We start from the raw sequence: 21,063 nt of genomic DNA on the forward strand, positions 1-21,063 counted from the left end.
TAAGTAAAACTTTTCTATAATTTTCTGCTGGCAGTGACTTAATCCTGAATCACTGTTATAAACCATTCTAATTTTTTAAACAAATTCATATAGCTCAATAACTTTTTGAATATGTCTTTATTCCTATATTGTTGGTTGAGCTCATATGGATGTTGTCTATGGGAGTCTAGATTGCACTCTTGTCTTAACTATCTCATGGCTCCATATGAAGGAATTGTTGCTTTCATTTGGCAAATCCAGAAACATTTATTTGTTGTCAAGCTTTAATGTTGTTTTATGAATTCATTTTTTGCTTGTTATCAAAGTATTCCTGTAAAACTGTGAAGAACCATCAATTGTCTTCTTCCTTTTTGACAAGGAAATGTTAATCTTTCTAGAACTTCCTAGGGTTGATCAGCCAATAAGATTTATTAAGAGGATACAAAGAAAGGCAAAAAACCCTAATTCCTATACTCAAAAAAACTCATAATCATAATATAATGGGAGAGACAACAAACTATATGTATATAAGAAAAATAAGGAAGAATTTGCAGAATTAAAAGGAATTGGAAAAGATTTCCTATAGAAGGGAAGATTTTAACTGGAATTGAAAAAGAAGTCAGGAACCTGGGATGAGGGAGTAGAGTTCCCCCATCATGGGTGATAGTGTGAGAAAATATAAAAGCAGAGTCATAAGATGTAGTGACTTGTTGAGGAACAGCACGGAGGACAATGTTATTGGACCAAAGAGTACATGGTGGGTTGTGTGGGTTGTGAGTAAGGTGTAAAGACTAGGAAGGCTTTGGATATGTGTGGGTACCTGTGTGTGTGTGTGTGTGTGTGTGTGTGTGTGTGTGTGTGTGAGTTGTGTGAAAGTTTTTAAAGACCAAATAGAGGATTTTATATTTAATCCTAATGGTGATCGTATTAATATGTTTAGAATGTATGATTAATATGACAAGGTGATATTATTCAGGAAAGGAGACATTGTGGTACTTATACTTTAGAAAATCACTTTGGTAGTTGAATGGAAGATGGATTGAAGTGGGGAGAGACTGATTACAAATGGACCTAGTAGTAGGGTATTGCACTAAGTCGGTCGTGACATGATGAGGACCTTACCAGATTGGTAGAGAAGAAAATGGGGCAGAGTCTGAAGATGTTTGAAAGATAAAAATCAACAGGCTTAGGTGACAGAATGCATATAGAAAGTAAGATAATGAAGAATTTAAGATGACACTTGGTATCAAGAGAGATCGGGGACATGGTAGGGAAGTTTTGTGAATTGTTAATATTGTATGACTTCTTGTTGGGATACTCCTTAAATCTTTTATCATTTGTTTTACTGTTAGGAACTAATTGTTCTAAGGTACATTCTTCCCAATAAGATTTAACTTTAGGATTCCATTACAACTCTTAACATACAATCACAATTTTCACTTTGATAGTTTTATGACCAATATATCTGCCCTGGAAAAGATTAAGATATCTATTATGTATTGCCTTCATTCACTGGTTCAATTTGACCTTTATATTTAAGTCTAAACTATATTATTTCTTCTATGTACATTAAATTTTTTTCACATCTTTGTACTTTTTATTATTAGAGAAAGTTTCTATTAGAATTATATTTATATATGTATATATGTATATACATATACATGTATGTAGAGATTTATCTATTTCAGTGGAACCATATAATTTGATCCACATATATATCAAGTGGTTAATATGACATTTTTACATGTTTTCCTCTTTAATATTTAAGTCATACTTAGTTCTTTTCAGGAAAGCTGTTTTTAAAGTCACATGTAATAATGTATTTAAAACTAGACAGAGTCATAATAGTCTAGCACAGTCTTCCTTAAAGAAGCTACACTTTACATTAATTGCTATTGCTACAATGCGTTGTAGCATATTTTAGATAATACTTCTCCATTTGAGCTTTAAATGCCCTGTTATTATTGTTATTATCTTTACTGACCTGTGGTGGGTCAGCTTTAATTTTCTCTTCATTATATAAATTGAAATTGCCATTTAAATTATAAAGTATAATGTGAATATATCACTTTTAACCAAGTCTGGCCCATAATCCTTGGGAAGGGTAAAGGGGGAGCAGGGGGGCAGTTCAATGTCAAAGTAGGGAGATGCTAGTGAGGGTTATATTCATTAGGGACTCTAAAGACACTGACACTACTTCAACATTCTTTTTGATTCATCTAGAATTCCAAAATTCTCAACTATTGGATTCTGGTGATGTCACTGATTGGATCATTGTACTAGCCAGTGTGATAGAACTTATAAACCTAAGAGATAAGATGATTTTCAGGTTGTAGATTGGCCCTCCTTGAAGTCAATGCCATGATCGGTAACCATCCATTAGACACATAGTAGCCTAAAATTGAAATAGTTCTCCCTCATTTTCAGATTGCTAATACATATATAATAAATCAGAAATGCCCTGCTTCCTGGAAATGTTTTGATGCAGATAGCACTGACCACATTTAATGTAAGTGGAATATAGGGAAACCATGAGTGTATGTGAAATGAACTGAAGTTATGAATGCTTTTATTAAGGGTCAGTTTTAAATGTTGTGACAAAATGGGTCATACATATTATTAATTATAAGACTAGAGGATTTTATATTTATATTTAACTCATGTTGCTTTTTGCCAACTGTAATATCATTTCTAAATTACACAATAGTGACTTCATTGGTTCCCACTGCCTGAGAGCTCTTGTTTTATATTTCATCCCTCCCCCAGAGTTCTTTAAAACCCTTAATAGAGTTTTTGGGATGTTTTAGTTTCTTCTATTAACTCAACTCCCTAGTCCTTTTGTTTCCCATTCCTTAGTAGATTAAATTTTACAAAGGAATATTTAATTTAAAGGTAATTTGCAAACATTCCCTCTCAACAATGGCGAAATTCTCCCTATGAGTCTCTTGATCTTTGAAGAAGAGAAGATTAGATATAGTACAATTCCATCAAGTTCCAAGTCCAATGTACCTCCTGGACCTGAATCTAGAAAAACCCAAGTTCAAATCCATACTCTGGGTAAGTCATTTAACCTTAGAATCTCTCCCAACATCCCACAACTCTGTTTTAAGGATCAAATGAAAAAATAATTTTGAAGTGTCTAGGAAATGGTAGACACTATATAAATGTCAGCTATTATTAATATTTATTATAATATATTAATATATTAAAGCTACAAGCCCATTTCTAGAGGAGATATGACATAAATGGTTACCATTCTGCAACACCCAATTTAGTTTGTGGTGCCCATGCTTTGGATAAATAGGTTCTTGTCCTTTGGATACAGCCTCTCCCAGTCTGATAGTTTAAAAGTTGTAGTCTGTTGTTGCCATGTGGTCTATTGAAAGAGGCTGCTCGAGAGTGCAGACTACCTTCTTCCAGAAGCAGGTCAAGGCTCCTTCCTGCATGTGTGCCTAATATCAGGTGATCCAGGCACAAGAAAAGCAAGTCCTCCTACAGCAGGATGTTATTGAATCAATGAAAATCAATCAAAATAAATATGTTCATTTTTACACCCAGATTAGATGAACTAGGAGCAAAAATTGAGCAGTTACATAAATTTGCTGAGAGAAAATCTGAAGAATCTGTAGGCATAAAAATTACTCTATTTTTTAGGGGTTTTTTTTGCAAGGCAAATGGAGTTAAGTGGCTTGCCCAAGGCTGCACAGCTAGGTAATTATTAAATGTCTGAGGCCATATTTGAACTCAGGTATCCTGACTCTGTGGCCGGTGCTCTATCCACTGCACCACCTAGCTACCCTATAAAAAATTATTCTTAATGAAATACCTAAAGTATTTCTTAATTTTAAAACATATGCCAAAAAATAAAACCAGGGTCTTGAATGATTTTGAAAAGGAGATGGGATGCCTAAAATGGGATTTCAAAAAATATTTTTTGAGTCTGACAGAATGACTAGTTAATAGACCAACTATACTAAAACAATATAATTTTAAAAGCTGGTATTTGCTATAGCTATATGAGTGCTATAAACATATACATACATATATATATATGTATATATATATCGTTGATTTCTTGATGTATAATGATCAAATTATATGATTCCACTGATAAACATCAACCTAATGAAACTTTTTCCCACATTATTTGGTCTAAAAGTGAAAGCACATTCAGTTTACTCTCCAGTCAGTGTGATAGGAGACACAGGAGGACTATAGGAGGAACTAACTAGGAATATTCCTAAGACAGACATCAAACAAATAACTGGAAGAAATGGCTCCAGAAAATCTGGAAACCTTGCAGAAATACAATAGAAGATTGTAGAAAGAATACCATCTTGATTAATTATAAGCAGCATCAATCAAAAAAATCTATGTGTAATGAATTTTAGAAAAGAAAAGTGTATCAGGAATTCTTGATATCTTTCATTAACAATTGGAAATGAAAATCCAAAAGCTAATGTGATACATTCTGTCAAAGCAATGCAAAGAACAAAACAATCAAACATCAATCAAAATGATGCTATAGAGATTCAAAATTCAAAGAAATTAAAGGTGAAAGAGAACCCCCTGGAGGATGTGGAAATTTTTTTTTGTCTATATGGTCAGAAAATATCCAATGTAAGGGAAACAAAAATTGGATTATAGCTCAAACAGAATACTTATGTGCCATTAATATAATGCATGACAAAACCAATATGTCAATGCAGGTGAATGAAATGCTAGTTTTTTTTCCCAATATGGAAAGCATTGAGTCTGGATGAGATCCATAATTACCAGTGAAGAATGCTACCAGTTTCCTCTGATGTAAGTTTGATCCTCTTCTTCTTAACAGAAGGCACCACACATTGATTAACAAAATGATCAATGACTATTCCAAATATATTGTATGTTTGTGGGCTTCATTCAAAACACTTCTAGCTTGAACTAACCTCCCTCAAAACAACTACAATCAACGCATGCTAGAAAATAATGTAATTTGATAAGGGGCAACAACCATGTGCCAAAAAGTCCAGAGGTGTGAAAAGCAACTCATTTATTCAAATAAAAGACATTCCAAAACATCATATGACTTAGGCTTTTAATGATTATCTCCACATTCATGACTTAGTTATTTACTTCAAAAATACAAAATAGATCCATTTATAGAAAAAATGCTAGAGTATTTGACAGTGACTTGGAAAACTATTCTCTGCTTAAAACATGCCACTAACATCACAATGTTAGGTATAATTGATATAAAATATGACATCATCCAGGCCTCCTATTGTTCTACCTAGCCATAAATCCATTATCAACATTTGTGCCTAGAACTGAATAACTGAGCATGGCTTTAAAGTCAAAGATAGAATCATATTAAAACTTGCTATTAATAGTTGGATGTACATGGATGACATCATTATATGGTTCCCTTTAAAACCATATTAAAGAACTATTTTAACTTGTGAAACTTTGTCTGAGATATAAAAATTTTGCTTGTGAAAAGTGTAAAATTTTTAATGTGTCCCAAAAAAAAGAACAGAGAAGAAAGATTTTGAACTTGAATACAGTGATCAAATTTAACCAATGGAATGGATACTTATAAGGCCATCAAACATTAAGTTATCAAGGAGACATGGAGGTTGTACAGGTTAAGAAATTAATTGGAATTCTAGAGTCAAGGTTGAACTGGAAATACAACTACAAAAATTAATATCTCTATAAAATAAACTTTATGTTAAACTTTTTGGTATGCCTCAGTAGATGGAAATAGGGCAAAACATACTCAAACAAAAACAATACAATGTTAAACAATATATGGTTAATCAGGTCAAATCACCTATAGAAAGATTAAATGTTTCCCTCTTGTAAAAGTGAGGAAAATTATTGATAAATATTCTCCAAGCATGTAATAAAGAAATGAATAATGTCCACAAATATTTTAGAAAGATCTTACTTTATAAAGCAATATTAATAACTAACAACTGGTTTACACTACTAGATTTGTTGGATATGACTGAAGGTTGTTTATCTCTGGAGAGAGTCAATTAGATAACTAGTGGAAACTAGTGGAAAAGAGTGGAAACAGAAGTCTCTATCCAAGGGTGACACGAACTCAACCCAACCTATATGTCAAGAAGGAAGCATCAAACTAATAATTGAGTCATGCAGATTCACTTATAGGTGTTTAATGAAGGGATGAAAATGTTCAAGATATCACTTTAGGTTGAAAAATATCACCTTTTAGATATTTAAAAATGGCTAGAATGTTACATCAGGATCGTTCTATCCTTTATTAAGCAAGCCAACAGGTCTTTACATTAGAAATACAAACCAGAAAATATTGTTGATAATGAATATAAAACCATACTAGTTTTAGAAAATCATTGTATGCAAAATTATTACCCATAACATTTACTCATGAAAATATAAATCCTTGAAACCATATCAAATACTAATACTTTAAATTTAAATTAAATACTGCATAGGCAATATCTTGACTTTCAAAAGATAGACACCAGGCAGTAGAAATTTAAATCACATGAGAACAGGAAGGTACATGAGATCCCTGTCATTGTAGTTATTCCAGAAATATTTTTAGTGAATCTACAGATGACCTTATACCCCAACACTCTCATTTGATCCCCCCAAAAGCAGCTGCAAAAAAAGTCCACATAACTCATATATGGAGAGGGCCTAGGACAAATTATTTTTTTATTTTTAAATTTGATACCTACTGGATTTCATCATTATCTCTAGAAGCACATCTTCCTGAAAGACAGAACCAATTCTGAAGATCATATCTCCTAAGTATTCCTATTCTGTGGGTCCTCTGCTATAGACTCCATTTTAAAAAATCTAATATTTTATTTTTTCCCAGTTACATGTAAAAAAATTGTAACATTCTTTTTTTCATATTTGGACTTCCAAATTCTCTCCTTTCCTCTCCCCGCCCCCCGCACCTTGAGAAGGCAAATTTGATAGAGATTATACATCTAATTATGCAAAACACATTTTCATGTAAGTCATTTTGTAAAAGAAAACACACACAAGACAAAGAAACACACAAAAACAAGAAAAATAAAGAAACGTGTCTTTAATCTGCATTCAAAATCTACCAGTTCTTTCTCTAGGGCTGAACAACACCTTTCATTGTAAGTCCTACACAAATGTATTGGTTCATTGCATTGCTGAGCATAACTAAATTGTTCATAGTAGATCATCATACAAAATTGCTTTTACTATGTATGTTTTCCTATTTCTGCTTATTTCACTCTGCATCAGGTTATATATGTCTTTTCATGTTTTTGTGAGAGCATCATGCTCATAATTTCTTAGAGCACAAGAGTATTCCATCATAATCATATTCAGCAACATATTTAGCCATTCCCCAATTGATGGAAATCCCTTCAATTTCCAATTCTTTGCCACCACTAAAAGAATTGCTATAAATATTTTTTTCACACATAGGTTCTTTTCCTTTTTGTTTTTTATTTCTTTAGGATACAGATCTAGTAGTAGTATTGCTTGGTCAAAGGACATACATGGTTTTATAGCCCTATAAGAATAATTGAATAAATATACAACTTCAGCAAAAACATAGTAGTGTTTTAATTTTCCCAGGTAACCTCCAATATTTGTAACTTTTCTATAATATTAATCCATCTGATAGATGTGAATTAGTAACTCAGAGTTGTTTTAATGTGCATTTCTCTCATCAATAATTTAGAGCATTTTTTCAAATGACCATATAGATTAAATGATTTTTTTTTCTCCAGATAACACAGCTCTTTAGTGTCAGAACTGGAGTTTCAAGTCAGGTGACTTGGTTTGCAGTCCAGTGCTCTGTTTACTACACTATACAGTCTCTCGAAAGCCATCTTATGGGAGTTCAGGAGCAGAGCCAAGATGGCAGCATGAAGCTAACAAGCTCCTGGAGCTTTTTCCTACCAAAGATAAATGTTAATTTTTTTATTTATTTAAGGCAATGGGGTTAAGTGACTTGCCCAAGGTCACACAGCTAGGAAATTATCTTTCTTTAGACTTTTGGAAGGCAAATGGGATTAAGGCCACACAGCAGGGTAATTATTAAGTTTCTGAGGTCGGATTTGAACTCAGGTACTCCTGACTTCAGGGCCAGTGCTCTATTCACTGCACCACCTAACTGCCCACCAAAGCTAAATGAAGCCTCTATTCTGACATTCATGCTACAGATCCCACCAAGAAAAAGAAAAGACTCAAAGAAGTTTTCAGCAGTAGACATTGAGGAGAATCTTCAATGAAGGTCTGTCTCTTGAAAAGGAGAATTTAAGTCTAGGAGTTAGGAGAGTGGGAAAGCCAGCATGAGGTTTTTAGCCACAGAGCAATCCAGATCCCTACAACTTGACAGCAGCAGAGGTCCCAGTCAAGTCAACAGGGAGGATTGGAATTCCAAATAAAGTCCAAACCCTGAGAAGGCTGGGGTAATAGATAAGAACAAACCAACACTAAGTCAGAAACTGAACATAAGAGAAAATAAACTGCTGCAAAGGCAAGGCCTGGACTGCATAGGCAATATCTTAATCAATGATAGTGGGGATCAGACCCTAGTCACAGCAAAAACAAAAACAAAAACAAAAAAAACCCCCAAAACCTTGGATCTATACTCCTTATATCCCAGGAACAGAGCTAAAACAAAAAAGATGAGCAAAAAAGCTAAGAGTGCTCATTATAGAAAGCTACTTCACAGACAAAGATGATAACAATGCCATTGTCTGAAGAAAAAATAAAACAGTGAAAAATCATTCACAGGGGAAGTATCAAAAAAGTCTATAAATTGAACTCAAATAAAAAAGCTCATCAAAGAACTTTAAAAAAATTTAAAAACCAAAGAAGAGAGGAAGAAGAAAAACGGAAAAAAGAAATGAAAGCCATGCAGTAAAATTATGAAAAATTGACCAGATAATTCAACACCTTTAAAAAGGAAATATAAAAGATAATTGTAACAAATGAAACCCTAAAAATTAGAATTGAACAAATAGAAACAAATTAATCTAGGAGACTATAAGATTCCATCAAGCAAAATAAAGAAGCTGAAGAAATTGAAGAAAATGTTAAATACCTTTTACAGAAAACAAACGACCTGGAAAATAGATCAGAAAGAGACAATCTGCGAATCATTGAACAACTACAAAAATAGATAAAAAAAAGTACCTGGAAAATATCATGCAGGAAATTATAATATAAACCTGTCCAAATCTGCTAGAGCAAGAATACAATAAAACCATTGAAAGAATACACATAAACCCTCCAGAAAGGGACCCCAGGATAAAACTCCAAGGGCTGTTATAGCCAAATTCCAGAACTCTCAAATAAAGGAGAGAATATTGCAAGGAGCAAAAAAGGAAACAATTCAAATACAGAGGAAAGACAATCAGACTCACATAGGACTTATCAACCTTAACACTGAAGGATTGAAAGACCTGGAATACCACATATTGGAGAGCAAAGATATTTGGGATTACAACCCAGAATGTACTACCCTATAAAATTCAGCATATGCTATCAGGGAAAAAAGATAGATGTTCAATGAAATTAGAGAACTTCCAAAATTTCCTGACACAAAGACCAAAACTGAACAGGGAATTCAATTGTTTAATACATGACTGGAGAGTTGCATGGGCTGGCTAGGTGGTACAGTGGATAGAGCATCGGCCCTGGAGTCAGGAGTACCTGAATTCAAATGTGACCTCAGACACTTAATAATTACCTAGTTTTGTGACCTTGGGGAAGCCACTTAACCCCATTGCCTTGCAAAAGCTAAAAAAACCAAATAAACAAAAAAAAGTTGCATAAAAAGGTAAATGGAAAGGGGAAGGAAAAAATGAAACAAAACGAATGGTGGTCAAGACCATCAAATTATATAAACCTTAAAAGGGATTATACAATCAAATTCCTGAGTACTTTACTTCTCTCAAGATAATTAAAGAGTCAAATATAACTGAAGAGATTGGACTTAAAGGATATGGATATATTTGGGTCTTGTCTCTACATTGAAAAGGTCCAAGATGACATCACTATGTTTGAGACAAAAAGTTCTGATAAAAAGCAGGGGGTGTTAATTTTTGACCTACTTTAATTCTGCTGTTCTGACAAAGTTTAGCACTTTGTCTAAAGAGGGCATCATAAACTGGATGATCCTAAATTAGTGTCTGCTGAAATCATTTATAAAGTTCTCAGGTGAGACCTTTGGAGCCTCCCAATGCTTAGACCCCTTTAAGAATCTTGTAGTTAATTACATCAAAGCTTGATTTAACCTATGCTTCACTTAAATACCCTGGGGGGCAGGGTAAAGTGTGAATAAAATAGGCCTGGGAGGAGGGGCACAAATAGTTCAAGAAATAATTTGACTTTGCGTGATACTTTGGCTCATGAGGAGAATTGTGTGTCCTTGAAAAGGGAATAAGGTAAAAATGATCATAATTATAATTTGATATAATTTGAGATAATCCTACTTATCAAGAAATCAAGCAATCTGTGATGATACTTTGATAACAATATGAGTTTATCAAGCAATCAAGTCATCAAACTGTGATTGATGATACCTGATTAATAGAACTAAAGGAATAAATCACACCAGGTGAAGAGGTACAAAGATTTATAATTTTAGAGGGAAAGAAGGGAGAGTGTGAACTGAGTAAATTTTATTCAATAGATTTGACTGAGAGAGGTAAAATACATTTTAAATTTAAAAATCTATCCTGATCTACAGGGAAGGGGGGGGGATGGGGAAAGGGAAAGATAAGGGAAGAAGGGACTGATAAAAGGGAAGGTGAAGGAGAAGGTAGAAGTGAAATAAACTGAAAGTTAAATTTTAAAATAAAAGTTAAAGGGAAAAGGTAGTAAAATATTGGTAAGGAGGAATAAGAGGAAAGGAAAGAGAAAAATATAAATAGAGGGAAATATAGAATTAGTAATCTTAACTTTAAATGAAAATGGGAGGATCTGTCCCATAAAATGGAAGCAGAATGGATTAAAAACCAGAATCCTACAATATGCTGTTTACAAGAAACACATTTGAAGCAGAGAGATAGACACAGGCTAAAGGTAAAAGGTTGGAGCAAAATGTATTATGCCTTAGCTGAAGTAAAAAAATCAGGGGTAGAAATCCTGTTCCCAGATAAAGTAAAAGCAAAAATTGATCTCATTAAAAGGGATAAGGAAGGAAACTACATTTTCTTAAAAGGCGCCATTGGTAATGATGCTATATCATTACTAAACATGTATGCACCTAGAGGTATAGCATACAAATTTCTAAAAGAAAAGTAGAATGAATTGCATATAGACTTAGATAGCAAAACTTTAATAATGGGGAAACTCAAGCCACCTCTCTCAGAACTAGATAAATCTAACCACAAAATAAATAAGAAAAAAGTTAAGAAGGTAAATGAAATCTTAGAAAACTTAGATATGATAGACCTCTGGAGAAAACTTAATGGGGATAGAAAAGAATATACATTTATCTCAGCAGTACATGGCACCCATCCCAAAACTGACCTTGTAATAGGGCACAAAAACCTTATAATTAAATGTAGAAAGGCAGATAATAAATACACACTTCTCAGACCATGATGCAATAAAAATTACATGTAATAAAGGGTCATGGGAAGTTAAACCAATAACTAATTGGAAATTAAATAACTTTATCTTTAATAATGGATGGATCAAATAGAAAATAATAGAAATAATCAATAATTATATCCAAGAAAATGTTAACAATGATACATCATACCAAAATTTATGGGATGCAGCCAAGGTTATTTTTAGGGGAAACTTTATATTTCTAAATGCCTATATGAATAAAATAGAGAAAGAGGAACTCAACAAATTGGGTATGCAGTTAAAAAAGCTAGGAAAAGGACAAATTATAGACCCCCACCCAATTAAATACCAAACTAAAAATACTGAAAATCAAGGGAGAGATTAATAAGATTGAAAGCAAGATTTATCTCATAAATAAAACTGAGTTGTTTATGAAAAATCCAGTTAAATAGCCATACCTTTGATTAATCTGATTTTTTATAAAAAAGAAAGATGACCAAATTACCAGTATCAAAAGTGAAAAGGATGAACTAACAGCCAATGAGGAGGAGTTTCTTTGCCCAACTGTATACCAATAAATTGGATAACCTGAGTGAAATGGATGTATATTTACAAAGATACAAACTACCTAGATTAACAGATAAGGAAATAAATTACTTAACCCCATTTCAGAAAAAGAAATTGAAGAAATTATTGATAAACTCCCTAAGAAAAGGCTCCAGGTCAGGTGGATTTACAAGTGAATTGTATCAAACAATTAAGGAATAATTAATTCCTATTCCACATAAACTATTTTAAAAAATAGGATGAGTTTTGTCAAACTCCCTTTATTACACCACCATGGTGCTGACACCTAAACCAGGAAGAACCAAAAAAGACAAAAAAAAATTACAGACCAATCTCCCTAATGAATATTGATGCAAAAATCTTAAATAAAATTTTAGCAATGTGATTGCTATTACTAGGATAGTGGTAGGATATTATGATCAGGTAGGATTTATACTAGATAGGCAGATGTGATTCAATATTAAGAAAACACTCAACATAATTGAACATATCAATAACAAAACCAACAGAAATCATATGATTATCTCAATAGATGCTGAAAATGTCTTTGATAAAATACAACATACATTCCTTTTAAAAAAACACTAGAAAGCTTAGAATAAATGGATATAATGGAGTTTTGGGAATATAAATGGAATAAATGGAGTTTTCCTTAAAATAATAAATCATATCTATCAAACCATCAATAAATATCATATGTAATGAGAATAAACTCAAAGCATTTCCAATAAAATCAGGGGTGAAACAAGGATGCCCATTATAATAATTTCTCCTCAATAAAGTATTAGAAATGCTAGCTGTAACAATAAGAGAGGAAAAAGAAATTGAAGGAATCAGAATTGACAATGAGGACGCAAGCTTTCATTCTTCGCAGATGATAATGAGAAACCAAGAAAATCATCTAAAAAAACTCCTTGAAACAATTAACAAATTGAGCAAAGTAGCAGCATATAAAATAAACTCACATAAATCATCAGCATATATATATATATATATATGTATATATAAAAAACAAAGCCCAAGAGCAAGATATAGAAATAGAAATTCCACTTAGAGTAACTATAGACAACATTAAATACTTGGGAATCTATCTTACAATAAAAATCGAGAACCTATTTAAACAGTTATAAAGCCCTTCTCATCCAAATAAAGTCAGATCAAAATAACTGGAAAATGTCAATTGATCATGGTTAGGTTGAGCTGATATAATAAAAATGATAATTCTATTCAAATTGAATAATTTATTCAGTACCATTCCAATCAAGTTCCTAAATAACTATTTTATCAAGCTAGGAAAAATAGAAACAAAATTCATCTGGAGCAACAAAAGGGCAAGAATAGCAAGGAAAATGATGGAAAAAAATGTAAAGGAAGCAGGTCTAGCTCTACCAGATCTAAAACCATATTATATGGTGGCAGTCAGCAAAACTGCCTGGTACTGGTTAAGAAATAGAGCAATGGATCAGTGGATTAGGATAGGTTCAAAAGAAACTGTATTTATATCACTATAGTAATCTACTATTTGACAAACCCAAACTCATCAGCTTCTGGGAAAAGAACTCATTATTTGACAAAAATTGTTGGGAAAACTGGAAAATAGTATGGCAAAAACTAGGCATAGACTCAAATATCACATCCTATACCAAAATATGGTCAAAATGGGTACAGGATTTAGATATAAAGGGCAACACCATAGATAAGTTAATAGATCAAGAAAAACTCATCTATTATCTATGAAAAGGGGACACATTTATGACCAAACAAGAAATAGAGTATATTATAAACTGCAAAATAAATGATTTTGACTATACTAAATTAAAAAGGTTTTGCACTAATAAAATCATGCTGCTAAAATTAGAAGGAAGGCAGAAAGCAGAGAAATAATCTTCACAACTAGGAGTTCTGATAAAGGTCTCATGTCTAAAATATATAGAGAATTGTGTCAAAGTTATAAGGTTACAAGTCATTCCCCAATTGATAAATGGTCAAAAGATATGAATAGACAGTTTTCTTTTTTTAAGGTTTTTTCAAGGCAAATGGGGTTAAGTGGCTTGCCCAAGGCCATGCAGCTAGGTAATTATTAAGTATCTGAGACCAGATTTGAACTCAGGTACTCCTGACTCCAGGGCCAGTGCTTTATCCACTGTGCCACCTAGCCTTCCCCAATAGACAGTTTTCAAATGAAGTAATTAAACTTATTTTCATTCATATGAAAAAAATCTCCAAATAATTATTGATTAGAGAAATGCAACTTAAAACAACTATCAGGTATCACGTCACACCTATAAGGTTGGCAAAGGTGAGAAAAGGGGAAAATGATCAGTGTTGGAGAGATTGTGGGTGGATTGGGACATTGAGGCATTTACTGGTGGAGTTGTGAACAGATCCAAGCATTCAAGAGAACAACATGGAACCATACTAAAGATCAATAAAACTGTTCATACCCTTTGACCCAACAATTCCAATTTTAGACCTATATCCTAAAGAAATCATTGAAAATAGGAAAAGTACCACATGTTCCAACAAATTCATAGCAGCTCTTTTTCATAGTGGTAAAGAATTGGAAATTGAGGGGATGACCATCAACTAGGGAATGGCTAAACAAATTAAGGTACATGAATACTATGGAATATTATTGTTGTATAAGAAACCATAAATGTTTGGACTCTTGAGAAACATGGAATGGACTTATGAGTTCTGATGCTAAGTGAAGAGAGCAGAATCAAGAGAACAATGTACACATTAACAACAACTTTGTGAGATGATCAGCCTTGATAGAAGTAGCTCCTCCCAGCAGTTCAGAGAGTTATGACAACTGTATTAGAATGGCTATGGACAATGTCATCCCTATCCAGAGGAAGAAAAACAAAACAAAACAAAACAAACAAAAACATTAAAGAACCAACCTTTCAGAATCTGATGAACACATTATAAAAATTATCCCTTATGTATCTCTTTCCCTTAATCCTAAATTCCCATCCTGAAAATAACTAATCTGTAAACACATTTATCAAAAAAATATGTATATACAGTGCTAACCTGACTGTTCACTGATCAAGGGAGGGGAGTGGAAAGTGAGGATGGAAGGAAATTTTGTAATTTAAAAACATGTATATGTATATGGATGAAAAAAGTAAATAAACAAGTCATCTGATTTATAATGATTTATCTTTTACTGAAAGGGAAAAGAAGAAACAATTATTCCATGACTCCAAATTCCAAGGCTGCTTCTCATTTTCACTTGAGGTAAATATTATCATACTTCTATCTCCTTATAAAAAGTACACATCAGAATGTTCCAGTTTTATTTTTAAAATCTTTGAATGTAAATATCGTGGCTCTCGCTTTCTTTCCTACCTAAAAACGGATGTGGGTGTTTACTAAATAACACCTTTAATTATACTAAGATAGTCTAGGGTAAGAATGAAGGCAAAACACTTCAACTTCTCTAAGTATATTTCATATTTGCCTTAATGTAAAATATTGTAGAAGCATCTACCCTTTTCTATACTTTGTTATAATATTTTGAAGAGCCAAGCTTTTTCTTAACATGAATAAAAATTATTTCTTAAGATCTCAGGTTTCTTCCTAACATTTAAAAGCAATAGATGTCTCATTTACTTAAGAGATCAATCAGCCTGGCTAACTCTGAGCACTGTTTCTTCACCTGTAAAACTAAGAACTCATTCCTGCCCTACTTAATTCAGGCACTTGTTGGACATCCTAAAAGAGATAATAACTCAATAATTGAAGGTACCTTGTAAAATGCTGTATAGAAGCAGGAATTAATTATGATTATATGATTTTAAATAAATGGATATCTATTCTTACATTCCAAAAATTATTCTGAGTGCAGTACTTGGTCAGAAAACCTGAAATGTCTTTATTGGCTTCTGCCTTTGAAAAAGGAAATATGAATTAAAGATACTTGGAGACCCCTTTTCCCAGAGAAATGAATAAGCAGGATTATCAAATATCCCTTCAATCATTTTTAAGGAATAAAAAGCCATATGTTCTATGAGTTTAGATATCATAGAATGGCAGATTTTTTAAAGAAATCCTTTTGACACTTAAAATTAAGAAATTCAGAACAAGTAGATTTTGTGTTTGTCTTTAAACTCTAAATCAATACTTACCACATTGTATTGTAAAAGAACCCTCCAAGCAGCAGCATGTATGTCATTTTCCTGGAGTCTCAAGCTAAAATGTCAATATAGGTTGAAATAGGGTTTTGATACACATAAATCCCCAAACCTAGGAGATTATTATGGATATGGTTACCAAGTAGTATATTACCAGGATCCCAAATGTTGAAATTTAATAAAAACTGCATTTGTATGTCAACTGCTGATTTGCATATGGTGATTATCCAGTTTTGAGTCCAGACTGCTTTTTTGGTGGTATAAATAAATCAAAGCTCTTGGTATATTTGTGTATCCGGGAAGGAGGTCTTGAGGTTATAATAATCAAATGTGTGTGTATGTGTGAGAGAGGCATAATAATCAAATTTTGCATGTATGTGCTATATTAAGGGAGGGATCAGGAAGTATGGATATGGTATCAGAAAATGTAACATAAGACAAATTGACACCTGATTATTCTTTAACCCAGAAACACTTCTAATGATTTTGATTAGAAACTTTGATAAAGAGTTTCAAGACGTGGGCATTGTAGGCAGTCTTATTTTATTGAGTCCATCTTCAGTTTTGGCTAGTCAAAAAGAAGACTGAATAAACTTGTCCTATAATTTATACTTCCATCTCCTCCTCTTTCCTCTTATTTGACTTTTGGTCATTTGACTACTATTTGTGCCCCTGCCCCATTTGAATTTTGTTTTTCAATGAGAATAATTAGAAAAAAAAATCTTAAAAACAATTTACTTTTCAGAAGTTTTATACTAAAACATTATGAAGTGCTTATGTTCCAGGCAGCAGGAATAAAGGAGAAAGGCAAAAGTAGTCCCTGCCATCAAGAAGCTCACAGTCTATGGATTAGATTTTATACTTAATGTATTTAAATTCCTTAAGGATTGGTTATTTTGTCAACCTGTGTATTCCCTCTGTCAATAAATATTCCCTCTATGATTCTGTAGATAACCTTTGAGAGCTAGAATGACTAAAAAAAGTCATTATAAAGTGATCCGTAATGAATGAACCCTGCCTATGAACCCTAGCTTAGTGACTGGGCTGGACCTCAGACAGTAGTTAGTTATTAGAAAGGAAGAATTTTCAACTTCATGGAGCCTTCTAGAACTTGAGTTCTTCTTCTTTAATCTAATAGAACTACCCCCACATCCTGATGGAATAGAAATTTAGTGAATTTTAGAGTTTCACACAAGTATAAAAATATATATTTTTTTCTCTATGTCATTCTTTCTCTAGCTTCCTATTATTTTCCATCCCTCATCAGTGAGGAAGAATAGTGAAGAAGAAAAAACATTTGCCCTGGAGTCAGAAAACCTTTGTTTTAGTCTAATTTGATCACATATTAGCAGATCACTTGATGACGTTTTTTGTTGTTGTTGTTGTTTTTACTAGGGATAGGAGTTAAGTGATATGCCTAAGGTCATACAGCTAGGTAATTATTGTCGGAAGTTGGATTTGAACTCAGGTCCTCTTGACTCCAGGGTCTGTGCTCTATCCACTGTGCCACCTAGCTACCCCAATCACTAGATATCTCTGAGTCTTAATCTCTTCATCTGTAAAACGAATATAATGATACCTGTTCTGCCGACCTCAGCAGTCATATATGGACCAAAGAAGATACATAAATGTCAGGTCCAATAATTATCCATTCTATAGTTGATGCTAAGCTAGCTATAGGTATTGGACAATAATTTTGGAAAATTATACTAGATGCTACAATGACAGAGACCTCCTTCCCAGATACACAGGACATATAATAGCTATGGAAAATCACTTAACCCTCTCTGGACCTCAGTTTCCTCATCAGGAAAATGAGAAGTTTTTCTCACTGACTTTTTTTTAACCAAACATTTATTTATTTATTTGTTTTTCCAATTGCATGCAACTGTAGTTTTTATCAAATATATATATATATATATATATTAGTTTTTTGCAAGGCAAGTGGGGTTAAAATGGCTTGCCCAAGGCCACACAGCTAGGTAATTATTAAGTATCTGAGGCTGGATTTGAACTCAGGTACTCCTGACTCCAGGGCTGGTGTTCTATCCACTGAGCCACCTAGCTGCCCCTATCAATTATATTTTGCAAGGTTTTGAGTTTTACATTTTTCTCCCTCCCTTCCTTCTTCCCCCTCCCACTGACAGAAAGCAATCTAATATAGCTAAAAAGCTATATTATAACCATGCTAAACATCAATTCATATTGATCTGATTGTGAAAGAAAAATCAAATCCAAATGGAAGAAAGAAAACATTGGAGAGAAAAAATGACATAATACATAGGAAAAAATTTTAAAAATTGAAGATTTCAAACTCACAGTTCCTTCTCTGTATATGGATGGTATTTTCCAAAACAAGTCTTTTAAAATTGTCTTTGATTATTGTACTGCTGAAATGAACAAGTCCATCATAGTTGATCATCACCTCATGTTGTTGTTATGTGTATAATGTTCTTCTGGACAACCCTCATTTACATAGTTTGAGGGTTTCCCTGTCACATACAAATGGGGAGTCAAATGATGAATAAAACCTGTCTAAAAGAACTACCCTAACTTTAGAACTTGCCTCTTTAGAAGAATCTCAAATCACTGGTTTTATTGGGACTTAGATAGACTTCTTAATTCAAATATTCCTATCTCCAGAAATCTGTCTCAGAGAGAACCAGTCATTACCCATAGTATATTATCACACACAATTTAATACCAAGGTAGAGGGAGTTATGTCAGCTATTGCATGAAATTGTCTAGAGGAGAACTACAAGCTCAGTTTAATAATGCCATTTATTTTTTCGTTGTGCAGTTCATCCTGAAGCATCGCTGAGCACTTCTCAGCCAATTACTGGTCTTAAATGTCAGTGAGAGGATGTGTTAATTTTTATGCAAAAGCAAAGTGACATTCTTATTCCATCAGCCAATGAAATTCTGTTTCTATGAAACTTCCTCCAGCAAATGTTAAATTGGATACATTTGCATATGTTCTTCCTACTTTATCAAGTTATCTTGAAATTATATATATGACTTTAGTCATGTTAAGAAATTTTGTAGATAAAACTATTTGTTTTTCTATTATTTTTTAAATTGATTTAAATGGTTTCAATAAATATCGACTCAAAAAATGGGATCATAGTTGTACCCTGAAGTGTTTTTGTAACTTAGGGGGTCCCTGATTTAGAGACTACTCACCTCCAAAAAGAAGTATAGTACCTTTCCCCTTCTTCCTTAATTCTATCTAATTAACTAACTATTTAACAGTGATAACTTGAATATCATATTTATAAATTGAAAAGAAGAATAAATTCAATTTGGAGCCAAAAGATTATATCCAATTGAAAGTAGGTAGTGGGAAGATACATTTTCTAAGGTAAGGAATTTCAGCTCTTTAGTTTCAGCATCTTGAATTTAACTTTTTTTTTTTGATGCTTAATTTTTTTAAATTTATCTGCATAAGGTTATAATAGACACTGTCAATTTACTGATCCTGATTATCACTTAAGGGTATCACCATAAGGGCTAAAGTTTAAGTGACATTGATCATGGCAAACATCATCTGCTTTTATATCATTAGGACAGGAGCTTCCAACTACTGAAAAGACCAACCAAGCTGCATCAAATGATATAGTGTTTCTTTTAATAAGGCAAAGGAAATTTAGTAGTATGAATGTTTTTATTTCAACATAAATTATATTCATTTGTAATTATATGTATTTAAAGTATATTTGCACAGACAGGAAGAAGAAAATAATAAATTCCTATTTCCTTTCCTTCCCTTCCTTCTTTTCTCTTCTTCCCCTTTTCCTTCCCTTTTCTCTTCTTTCTCTCCCTCCCTTCTCTTCCCTCCCTCCTTTCCTCTTTCCTTGTCTGTCCCTTCCTCCTTCCCTTTCCTCTGACCTCCCTTCTTCCTTTCCTTCTTTCTTTCTGTCCTCCTTTCTTTTGATATAATAACTTAAAGTAAAAAAAGTATATAGTACTTAGGTGCTTTGCAGTGTTTTATATATTCAAAAATATAGCTTAATTATACTTTAGAGATTAAAAGAATACTAAAATTCAAATTAATGGATTTTTCAGGCCATAGGAGCAAGAAAATGACTGACTAGACACTTCCCTTATTCTCTATGGACTATCAGCACCTCCAAACTCCCACCCCCATTACTGATAAAGAATTATTTTTTAGCTAAACAGAAATTATAGTTTAATCCATAGGGCAAACAAAGAGGAAGCCTTGATGAAGACAATATCATGAATCAGCATAAGAGATATGCTCTAATCCTTAATGTGCTCACTCAACAGCCTTGTTCCACCCACTTCCATGCTGGAAAGGACAAACAGACTGGTGCCTAGGACCAATATTGGGACCCCTTTGTGCTATAGAGACTTTGCTGATGCAACTGATCTCCTGCCTAACCTTTTCTCTTTGATTCAGTTAGGGGAATTAAGGAAGGGACAGGTATTGTACTACTTTTCTGGAGACAAGTAGTCTTTAGGTTAGAGATTCCCAAAGTTACAAGAACACTTCTTGAAAAACTCTATTTATCCTCCTCCCCTTAAAAAAAAAAAAAAGATTGAAGCTAATTCAGTCCAGCCAGAGAAGCAAAAACAAAAGCAAAAACAATAGTCAAGGGAGCAAATGGTGGTGGGGGTGGGGGTGGGGGGAAGGGAATGGTGGTTAGTCTCCATGGCTACACAGGACCTGAAGGAAAAGGGATTAAACAAAGGTGGGGGCCAAACCAGTGCTGTCTCCCAAGAAATTACTTAGCATAGGTGACCAGCACTGGTAAAATCTAATTCTTCCAAAGTGGAAGAAGCTAAGTCAGCTTTG

At 33.2% G+C, this 21,063-nt stretch overlaps 1 long non-coding RNA gene across 1 annotated transcript in view; it reads left to right on the forward strand.

Moving 5' to 3' along the window:
- Positions 1 to 2,307: 2,307 nt before the first annotated feature.
- The window catches only part of LOC141503006 (uncharacterized), a 41,262-nt gene continuing 22,506 nt past the window's right edge, over positions 2,308 to 21,063 (forward strand). The window contains exons 1-3 of the long non-coding RNA XR_012472738.1: positions 2,308 to 2,488; positions 2,872 to 3,036; positions 15,288 to 15,351. This is a non-coding gene — a long non-coding RNA (uncharacterized LOC141503006). The remainder of the gene's footprint in view (positions 2,489 to 2,871; positions 3,037 to 15,287; positions 15,352 to 21,063) is intronic.

This window comes from Macrotis lagotis, chromosome X, assembly GCF_037893015.1.
Source record: "Macrotis lagotis isolate mMagLag1 chromosome X, bilby.v1.9.chrom.fasta, whole genome shotgun sequence".
In the NCBI taxonomy this organism is placed as follows: domain Eukaryota; kingdom Metazoa; phylum Chordata; class Mammalia; order Peramelemorphia; family Peramelidae; genus Macrotis; species Macrotis lagotis.